At 44.4% G+C, this 10,886-nt stretch overlaps 1 long non-coding RNA gene across 1 annotated transcript in view; it reads right to left on the bottom strand.

Moving 5' to 3' along the window:
• The window catches only part of LOC103270379, a 72,995-nt gene extending 64,475 nt beyond the window's left edge, over nucleotides 1-8,520 (bottom strand). Inside the window, exon 1 of the long non-coding RNA XR_504961.1 lies at nucleotides 8,361-8,520. This is a non-coding gene — a long non-coding RNA (uncharacterized LOC103270379). The remainder of the gene's footprint in view (nucleotides 1-8,360) is intronic.
• Nucleotides 8,521-10,886: the final 2,366 nt, after the last annotated feature.

Below are 10,886 nucleotides of genomic sequence, written 5' to 3' on the forward strand. Positions count from 1 at the left end.
AGTGAATCTGACTGGCACACCTGCCACTGACAACTAGTAGAGAAGCAGACTGGCATCTCTCTTGCCAGCAAGGCAAAGTGTAGGGACCTAGTTGCTGACACACCCCTGCACCCAACAGGGATCTCTTTGGACATACAGAGACCAGAAAGCAACGGCAGTCATGGGATTCTGGGCACCCTCCCCCCCACTCTCTCTCCCCCCCAGTCCTCCTCCCCACCCTGTTCCAGGCTCAGGCAAGGTCAAAAGCTCTGCTAGGTGAAGGAGAGTGATGAGTGATTCTAAGAGGAGTCAGCTCGCAGCTCCCCAGCGCAGCAGGAGCTAAAAACCGGTTTGACTAGTTTATCAGTGGGGGAGAGAACCTGCAATTACAGTAACCTGCCACAGGGCAAAGCAAGCAGCAGAAGTAAACGCTTCTCCATCTCTCTGAGTGATGGAATATATGCACCCAACACAGGAGCACCAGGAATTATAAAGAAGGAAAAGAGACCTGTCACAGATGAAAAATCAACCAAAAAATACAAGCAACCCTCAACGTCCTAAAGAGACAGAGCCCAAAAAAACAGCCATCAGAGCACAAACAATAGAAACCTCCCAGAATGACCTATCCCAGTTGACAGCCACAAAAATTAGAGATTGGATGGTAAAAGAGAAACAAGAAGTGAAACTCACTGACATCATACAGGAAGTAAGAGCAGAGTTGGCCAATTGAAAAAAAAGAAACCTATTGTGAAATAATGGAAATAAAGAACTCCATCCTCAAAAATAAATAACAAACTAACAAGCATAGGAAGCAGAAACAACCAAGCAGAGAAAAGAATCTCAGAGCTTGAAGACCAAAATATGGAAATAACCCAATCTGTTAAAAACAGGAAAAAAACTCAAAAGGAAGGAGTAAAGCCTCCAAGAGATTTGGAACTCTGTCAAGAAGCCAAATCTATGCCTGATTGGTATCCTTGAAGCAGAAAGGGAAACGGAGAACACCTTGAAACAAGCATTCCATGAGGTCATCCAAAATAACTTTCCTCATTTCACCAGAGATGTGACCATTCAAGCACAAGAGATTCAGAGAACCCCTGCAACGTATTACATGAGAAGACCAACCCCAAGACATAGTAATCTGCCTTCACAAAGTAAGCAAGAAAGAAAAAATCCTAAAGGCAGCAAGAGATAAAGGTCAGACTACCTACTGGGGAAGACCCATCAGAATCACTCCAGACTTATCTGCAGAAACACCACAAGTCAGAAGAGACTTGGAGTCCAATTTTTAACATTCTTAAAAATAAGCAATTTCAATCAAGAATTTTCTACCTCATCAAGTTAAGCCTTATCAGTTACAGAGAATTAAAATCTTTCACAGACATCCACTCCCTAAAAGAACAATGCCACCTCCAGATCAGCCCTTCAGGAGAGGCTTAAGAAAGTCTTGAACACAGGGGAAAAAAAGAACAGTCATGCCCATCACAAAAGTACAGGAAAACACAGAGTTAACAGAGCATACAGAGCATCCACAAAAATGATTATACAAATACAAAAGTTAAAAGGAAACAAAACAACCCCTGAGAGTCCCATGGCAGAGATAAACTCTCACGTTTCAATAATCAACCTAAACATGAATGGACTAAATACACTGTTGGAAAGACATAGAGTGGCAAACTGGATAAAAAAGCACAATCCAACAATCTGCTGCCTCCAGAAAACTCATATCATTGCAAAGGTCACCTACAGACCTAAAGCTGAAGGCTGAAAAATGATCTTGTAGGTGAACAGAAAACAGAAGAAAGCAAGAGTAGTTATTATGACATCAGACAAGGTGGACTTTAAGCTATCGAAAATTAAAAAGGACATAGAAAGACACTACATAATGATAAAAAGCTCAATCCGCCAGCAAAAAATATCCATCCCTTAAACATATATGCACCCAACACAGGAGCACCAGGTTTTATAAAACAACTACTAAGTAAATAAGAGAGGACATTGACTCTCACATAATCATAGCTAGAGAGCTAAATACTCCACCAACAGGTTTAGATAGATCATCGAGGCAAAAAACAGTAAGGAGATCTAGAACCTCAACTCAACATTGACCAAAAGGACATAATAGACGTCTACAGAACACTTTACTCAACAACTACATTCTGCTCATCAGCATGTGAAACATAACCCAAGATCACATTCTCAGATATAAGTCAAGCATAAACAAATTTCAGAAGATTGAAATAATAGCACATATCTTCTCAGACCACAGTGAAATAAAAATAAATATCACCACCAGCAAGATCCCCCCCAAAACACACAAGGACATGGACACTAATCAATATGCTGCTGAATGACTTCTGGGTCAACATGGAAATCAAAACAGAAATAAAAAGATTCCTGGAAACAAATGAAAACAAAGATACATCTTATCAGAATCTCTAGGATGCCACGAAAGCACTGTTAAGAGGAAAAGTCATAGTATTGCACACACACATCAAGAAAACAGAAAAATCACAAGTAAACAGTCTAACATCATATCTAAGGGAGGGAGCTGGAAAGGCAAGATCACCTAAATCCTAATTTCAGCAGAAAAATCCAGATCAATAAGATAAAATCACAATTGTAGGACATAGAAACAAAAATATCATAGAAAAATCAACAAGACAAAAAGCTGGTTCTTTGAAAGGATAAATAAGATTGATGGACCCCTGGCAAGACTGACTAAATAAAAGAGAAAGAGAGTTCAAATAAACACAACTAGAAAAGCAAAAGGTGAAATCACAACTGACCCCGAAGAAATTCAAAAGATTATCAGAGATTACTATGCAAACTTGTATGCAAGAAACTTGAAAACATAAAAGAAATGGAGGACTTTCTGACACCACGCAACCTCCCAAGGTTGAACCAAGAAGAAGTTGAAACTCTAAACAAACCAATAAAAATCCAGAAAATTGATTCAGTCATAAGAAATCTCCCCACCAAAAAAAAAAAGCCCTGGACCAGATGGCTTCCTGGCTGAATTCTACAAGACATACAAGGAAGAGCTGATACCAATTTTATCAAAAATAATCCAGGCAATCGAGAAAGATGGAATTCTCCCCAAATCATTTTATGTTGCTAACATCACACTGATACTCAAACCTGGCAAAGACCCAACGAGGAAAGAGAATTACAGGCCAATTCCCTTGATGAACATAGATGCAAAAATTCTCAACAAGATTCTAGCAAATCGGATCCATAGCACATCTTAAGGGTCACCCGCCACGACCAGGTGGGCTTCATTCCTGGGATGCAGCGCTGGTTTAACATTCACAAAACCATAGATGTAATTCAAGACGTTAACAGATGTAAAAACAAGAACCACATGACTATATCATTAGATGCAGAAAAAGCATTTGACAAAATCCAGCATCCGTTCTTGATAAAGACCTTTGAACACCTAGGCATGGAAGGAACATTTCTCAAAACAGCAAGAGCCGTCTATGATAAACCCACAGCCAGCATTTTGCTCAATGGGCAGAAGTTGGAAGGATTTCCCCTGAGAACAGGAAGAGACAAGGACGCCTACCCTCACCCCTCCTTTTCAACACAGTGCTGGAAGTCCTAGCCAGAGCAATCCGGCAAGAGAAGGAAATCAGAGGTATCCAGATAAGAAAAGAGGAAGTTAAGCTATCCCTCTTTGTGAACGATATGATTCGATATTTTGAAAACCCAAGAGAGTCTGTCAAAAGCCTCCTTGCCCTGATAAACGACTTTGTTAAGGTTTTGGGGTATAAAATCAACATGCAAAAGGCAATTGCATTTCTGTACACCAGCAACAAGCAGGCAGAAAACCAAATAAAAAGCACAATTCCATTCACAATAGACACACACACACACACACACACACACACACACACACACACACACAAATGAAATACCTTGGCATCCACCTAACCAGAGAAGTGAAAGATCTTCACAATAAGAACTACAAAACACTGCTCAAAGAAACCAATGATGACACAAACAAATGGAAAAACACTCCCTGCTCATGGATTGGAAGAAGCAAGATGTCAAGATGTCCATCCTACCCAAGGCAATCTACAGATTGAATGCAATACCCACCAAATTACCAACATAATTTTTCTCAGATGCAGAAACAACAATACAGAAATTCATATGAAAACAGAAAAGAGCACAAATAGCCAAAAACAATCCTCAGCAAAAGGAACAAAGCAGGAGGTATCACACTTCCAGACTTTAAACTTCATTACAAGTCTACAGTAACTAAAACAGCTGGTACTGGTACAAGAATAGACACATAGACCAATGGAACAGGACAGAGATCCCAGAAACCAAAACGTGGTCTCTCAACCAATTCATCTTTGACAAAGCCACCAATAACAATCACTGGGGAAAGGAGACCATATTTAGCAAATGGTGCTGGGAAAACTGGTTGACCATATGTAGAACAAAGTTCGCCCCTACCAATCACCATATACAAAAATCCACTCAAAATGGATCAAACGCTTGCATGTGAAATCTCAAACTATAGGAATCCTAGATGAAAATAAAAGAAACACCCTTATGCACATTGGAGTAGGCAAAGAATTCTTGATCAAGTTCCTAAAAGCAAAAGACATAAAAACTAAGATAGGCAAGTGGGACCCCATCAAACTGAAAATCTTTTGCACGGAAACAACAACAACAACAACAACATTAAGAGAGTAATGAGACAACCCACAGAATGGGAGAAAACATTTGCAAATTATGCATCTGGCAAAGCCCTGATATCCAAAATCTATAAGGAGCTCAAACAAAGTGACAGGAAAAAAACAACCCCATTAAAAAGTGGGCAAAGGACATGAACAGACACTTCTCAAAAGATGACATACAAGCAGCCACAGACACGTGAAAAAATGCTCAGCCTTGCTAATCATTAGAGAAATGCAAATCAAAACTACAATGAGATACCACTTAACTCCAGTAAGGATGGTTGTTATTAATAAGTCAACAAACAACACATACTGGCACATGAGTGGTGAAAAGAGAACACTTCTCCACACTCACTGGGAATGCAAACCAGTTCAACCTCTAGGGAAAGCAGTGTGGTGGTTCCTTAAAGAACTACAAATTGACCTTCCATGTGATCCAGCAATCCTCCTCTTGGGATATACCTGGAGGAACATAAACCCTTCTACCAAAACGATACCTGCATGCGCATGTTTATTGTTGCACTATTCACAATAGCTAAAATATGGAAACCAGCCCTACTGCCCAACAAAAGTGGACTGGATAAAGAAAATGTGGTACATATACATGATGGAGTATTACACAGCCATAAAGAAGAACAAAATCAAGGACTTCGCAGCAAATTGGACGGAGTTGGAGACCATCATGCTAAGTGATCTAATATAGAAACAAAAAAACCTCTGAACATCGCCTGCTCTCTCACTCATAAGTAGGCCCTGAACAATAATCACATGAACACAAAGGAGAGATCTGCAGTTGCTGGGCACTGCGAGAGGAGGGAAGGAGGGACAAATATAGGAGGTACATGATAACATAAAGGGTGCCAGGTCCACTACCAGGGGAAGGAGGGCCAGCTGGAAGCCCAGACTTCACCTGCATGCAGCCTACCTCCGTAGTTAATCCTCACTTGAATCCCACATCTCTGTAATAAAATAAAATTTAAAAAGAACTCTTCATGAAAAGAGCCATTATTCCACAGTATTTAAAAGGCCACTTTAGTTTTTAATACTTAACATGAGGTAGTGTTAAACAGTCACGAAACTTACCTTAATAACTTATCCTTAAGTATTCAGTCACCACTTAATATCACTATCTCCCCTCCCCCTCCCCCAAAAAAAGATGCAGAAAAAATAACGAATGCAGAGTTAATCTCAAACTCATTGTAAATCACGAGCTTGGATCTTGACACTTGGTCTTTTGGCTTTTGGACTTCGTGCCTATTGTCTCAACACACCTGTGTGTGTTGTTCCCTGATTGTCACAGCCGTGTCCTAGAGCCACAAAAATTCTATTTTCTTTCTAAGCTCTTGGAGACCTTAGAGGGGAAGCCTCTCTTTGATTTTTCTGGACGTTGGATCGGCAAAAGGCTCTTCAGAGTTTACTATCCCATCTCCTAGGCAGAAGGGAAAAGTGGTGACAGACAGGTACAAGCACGTGCAGGCTGCGGACACCATGAAACTTACAAGGAAGGAGTGACTTTCTATTATATCTGAGGGAGAGACATTCCTTCTGTCAAGGGGAGTCTTGAGAGGTAGAAGCATTTAAATACAATCGCACTCTCTACATGGTTCCCTTAGTAACGCCTTTAACTCAGGGTCAGATACAAACTGTCTCACAACTGCTTTATAAAAGAGCTTTTATGTTTTGTTGTAGAACAGCTATCTTGAAAATAGCTTTGGGGCCCATAGCTAGGCAGGGTTTTCAACTGGCACCTAAAGATTCCCTCACTAGAAGCACTCGGGAGCAGGACCACCCCGATATGTTCTCAGCCCTCATGCTGTGAGTGAGCTGCAGCCCCGGCCAGGGCAAATCAACACCACGCCCCTGGAAGGAGTCACACATTCATCTTCTGCTTTTTGCAAGGGAGGACACCTTTCAGCAAATCAAATGGCAGCGTTGCATTTCATCTTGTTTGTAAATTTTAATTGTGTTGTGTTTTGTTTTGTTTTAAAACAAATTTGGATTCTTCTGATCAGATTTCCAAGGCTGGGCAGGGGGAGCCCTTAAAATGACTCAATCTGTAAAAATAAGTTAAGACTATTTTCAGCTTTAAAAAAGGATCATCGCAATATGGAACTAACCAAATTTGGAGCCGGAGTGGATGTGCAATCTGAATCAGCGCGGCATCCTTTCTTTCCGCGGCTTCAAGACAAATGGTCATTCTGCCACCGCCTAGTACTGCTGGGAAGGGACAGTCCCTCCTCTGTGGGGCAGGGGACTCTACGGTTGAGTGTCTCCATTCGCTTGGAAAGCCCTCCAGATGGCCAGTGCTGGCGCCTGCCATTTTCACCCCAAGTCCCCTCCTGTCCCTGGGAGTCAGTGAGCACCCTCCTCCCAGGACAGCCAGGCAGAATCTTGCACACAGCCTTCACGGCTCCCTGGGTATCTTCTCAGGCTAAGCGGAACGGCCTCCCCGCGGGGTCTCCCCTTCCAGGCGTGCCACGGATGGAGCCACTTCAGACTGTCTCCAGCACTGAACACAGCGCTCCCCAGGAGGTCCCGTCAGTGCCAGGGCCAGAGCAAGCGGATGCACCTGGTCGGAGGCCTTCAAGTTCCGGCCTGCCTCTGCCACTCAGCGTGAACTGGGGAAAGTCGACACCTCTGTGTCTTGATTGGCTCCTCACCTCTCAGGGTTACTATTAATAAGCCAAAGTAAGTTACCAGATAAGAACATGTTTAAAACACCTCGTGCGATGACTGACACACGCGGATACGCTCACTAACTGGCTACTGCAGAAGTCGCCCCTTATCTGCAAAGGACACGTTCCAAGACCCCCAGTGGATACCCAAAACCTCAGATAATACCGAACCCTCCATACACTATGCTCTTCTGTCTACATTCATGCCTATAACAAAGTTTCATTTATAAATTAGGCATAATAAGAGATTAAAATCACTAACCAGTAATAAAATGGAACAGTTAAAACAATATACTGTAATTCAAGTTAGGTGAATGTGGTCTCTCTCTCCCTCCCTCTCTCTTTCTCAAAATACCTTATTGCACTGTGCTCACTCTTCTTGTGATCTGTCCGTCTGATCACCAAGATTGCCACTGACGTGACAAATGGGCAGGCGGCACAGACAGTGTGAATCCGCTGGGCAAAAAAAGGACGACTCATGTCCCCAGACAGATGAAGAGGGACAGCATGTGATTTCATCACGCAACTCAGAATGTTTGTTACGGGAATTTTCCATTCAGTGCATTTCCGGAACCGTGGGGAACGGACACCACAAAAGCGAAACGACAGATAAGGGGGGACTGCTATAATAGTAATGCCAACTGGAACCACAAAACCGAGACCTCAGGAAAGCCCACGGCCACTTTCACCGAAGAGATCGGGTGGGCCCCGGGTCTGGTGGTCGATCCGACAGGCTAAGTTCAGTATTATCTCTGCAATTCATTGACCCACTCATTAAACGACCATTCGCTGAGCATGTGCTAATGGTGCTCAAGAGACCAGTAAGATTGCAGGAGGGACAGGTGCCCCCGTGTGAAGTCCAGCTCAGGTGGCAGGGACCGCCAGAGCCCCAGGCGGGGCTACAGCAGCATGGAGGGCCCCGAGGCTGAGAGGAGCTTCCAAGTGGAGATGCCACGGTGGGGCCCCAAACCAAACCAAACCAAACCAAAGAACAGTCACTGCTCCCATCACTGACCTCACATCAAGACCTGGTTGAGCAGGCTGCATGCCTGGAGTCCAGAACGTAGGTCCATCCGGGCTCATGCTTGCCACTGTCTCCCCTGCCAGCTCAAGGAGAATTCCAGAGAGGGAGCACGGAGACTGGCTGGGAGCCACCCGGCACCCTGCCCAGCCCGGGGTCCTTGCATCTTCCCAGCTTGGACTGGCATGCCTGCGGCACAGAATTCTGAACCACAGGCAGGTGTCTTTGGGATAAATTTAGAGCCCCCTGCTTCTTCTGCCCACTTGTAACTTCACTTTTCCCCAAGCTGCCTTTGCCTGGAAAAGCTTCCCTAAAAGAAACATGAAGCCTCTTCTCTTTCCCTTGCAAATAAAGAAATCTCCTTTGAGCCCATCTGCTCTGGAGAGCCATCCAGATACGCGGTCGCGGCTCCCCTCAGACAGGCCACAGGGCCAGCATCACAGACCCCCAGGTGTTCCCCTAGCCCTGCAGACGGACATCGCATCCTGCCTGTCTGTTCTGAAGAAGCTAGGGAGATAAGGCAGGAAAGGTTGGTGCAGCTCAGTATTAAGGACTAAAGGGTTTGAAGGGCACCCGTCTTGCCCCCGTAGCTACAATGACTGGTCAGGGCAGGGGGGAGACAAGGAAGGACGGAGCAGAAGGATCTGCCTGGAGCCAGGAGGCCTGGGTTCACAACATCCCTCCTCCATCAGCCATCAGCAGCATGTGACTTTGGACCAGGCGGTCTACCTTCAGGTGCCTCGTCCTTCTCATCTGAGCAGCCAGGAGGCCGGCCAAGAAGAGGTGCAGACAAGCCTTCCTTTCCTGTCACCTGAGATTTGAACAGATCCCTTTTGCCTGCGGCCAGGATGATTGCTCCCGCCCCAAGCTCCTTGGGTCCTCTCCCGGCAAGAGCCAGGCAAGCACAAAGTGAACGCTCTCGGTCTATAAGTAGTTCCTGCTGTTGCGGATAAAATTAAATGGCATGGCTATTTTGGTTGGAAAAATCAGGTAAAAAAACTGCTGAAAAATAAACTCTCTGTTAAATGCCATGCTCCCCTCCCCCATCACGTTTTTTTTTATGCCCATTTGGTATTTGTTTTTAATTCTGGCTGATTGTCAATTTGAAAACCTGATGCATAGAGTGGCTTGCTATTCCGGAGGCGTTATTTTAAGATGAAACAATGTAAATTCTGACTTTGGATGGCAGATGGCTGGCAGTTCACTGTTTGGCAAACCAACTGGTATGGTATGTTGGAAATTCAGAGCAGCAGGAATGCGGCTCAATTGGAAACCACCACAGATGCTTGGAGGGCGCGGGGGAGGGGCACAAGCTGGTCAGGAAATTAAGAACAGGGCTCCAGCTCGGAGGGGAAAAAAGATGATAATTAGCTAAAAGTTTGCTTCTTCTAGTCTCGACTTTTTCTTTTTTCTTTTCTTTTTTTTCTTGGTTGCTTCTTAGAAAACCAGGAAGGCCCTTAGAAGTCGGCACAGGGAAAAGCTTCTAATTTTGCTTCCTGTCTGTTTGGCAAAGCTGTCTCCACGAGGAATTCAGAGGTGAGGGAAAAAAGCAGATAAAGACAATCTCACACATGTTATTCAACTGAGAGGCTCAAACGGCACTGGAAAATAAGGAACCTGACTCCTGCCTGATTTTTAAGACAGGATCAACTAATGATATTTCAGGGAGGAAGAATTCATGGTTTGGGAAAGACCTACCCACACGGAATCGATCACACCAGTGTTTCAGCATCCGGGGACTTCCCCAAAACAGAATTGGAGAGTGTGTCTACTGTGCATTTCGAGCATAGCCCAGAGGGTGCCCATTGGTGTTTCATAACCATGGTGGAGGGACCAAACTCCACCCAGATTCACCCATCCATTAAGGTCTATTCAAAGTCAATGAAGACACAGGGAGTACTTTTAGAGAAGGTCACTTACGCTGCAAACCTCGAATTGTCGAACTCTCGTTGAGTGGAGTGTCAAAACAACTCGTGAGAACAAGAACTCTCGATGTGTTCTGCTGTGTGAGAATTGAGCTATTTTTCATGTCCTCCAGCTTCTGACTATGGCCAGAAGGTAAGAGGGAAGTTTCTGCTCCACAATGCTCTTCCTCGGGCACTGAAAGTGAGCACGAGACAGAATGGCATGGTGTGATGGAGACCTGCCGGGGACAATTCTGAACTGTGACAACAGTATCTCCCAAACTGCTCCTGCATCGAGGGTCCTAGGACACAGGCGAGGCCTGAGGAGCTTGCTTGGACGATCCTGAGAGGCCGCGAAAATCCCACTCGGGGTGTCCACGAATTACGATCTGACTAAACTCAAAGCACCACAGTCCCAGTGACTGAATAACTCACACCGGCAGGCACGATCCAGTCAGGTCACTATATTGCAATCAGGTGTTTTGGCCAGAACACTGAGCTAATTAAAATTCCAATTCATAGCCTAATTGCTTATCTGGACCTTGGGTAATGAGGGAAGCGTCTCTGGGTTTTAAAAAAATAATACAACTGTGTATGCGCCATTTCCCCAGCAGAG

Source organism: Carlito syrichta, unplaced genomic scaffold, assembly GCF_000164805.1.
Source record: "Carlito syrichta isolate Samal-C Ts95f unplaced genomic scaffold, Tarsius_syrichta-2.0.1 Scaffold309820, whole genome shotgun sequence".
Lineage (NCBI taxonomy): Eukaryota > Metazoa > Chordata > Mammalia > Primates > Tarsiidae > Carlito > Carlito syrichta.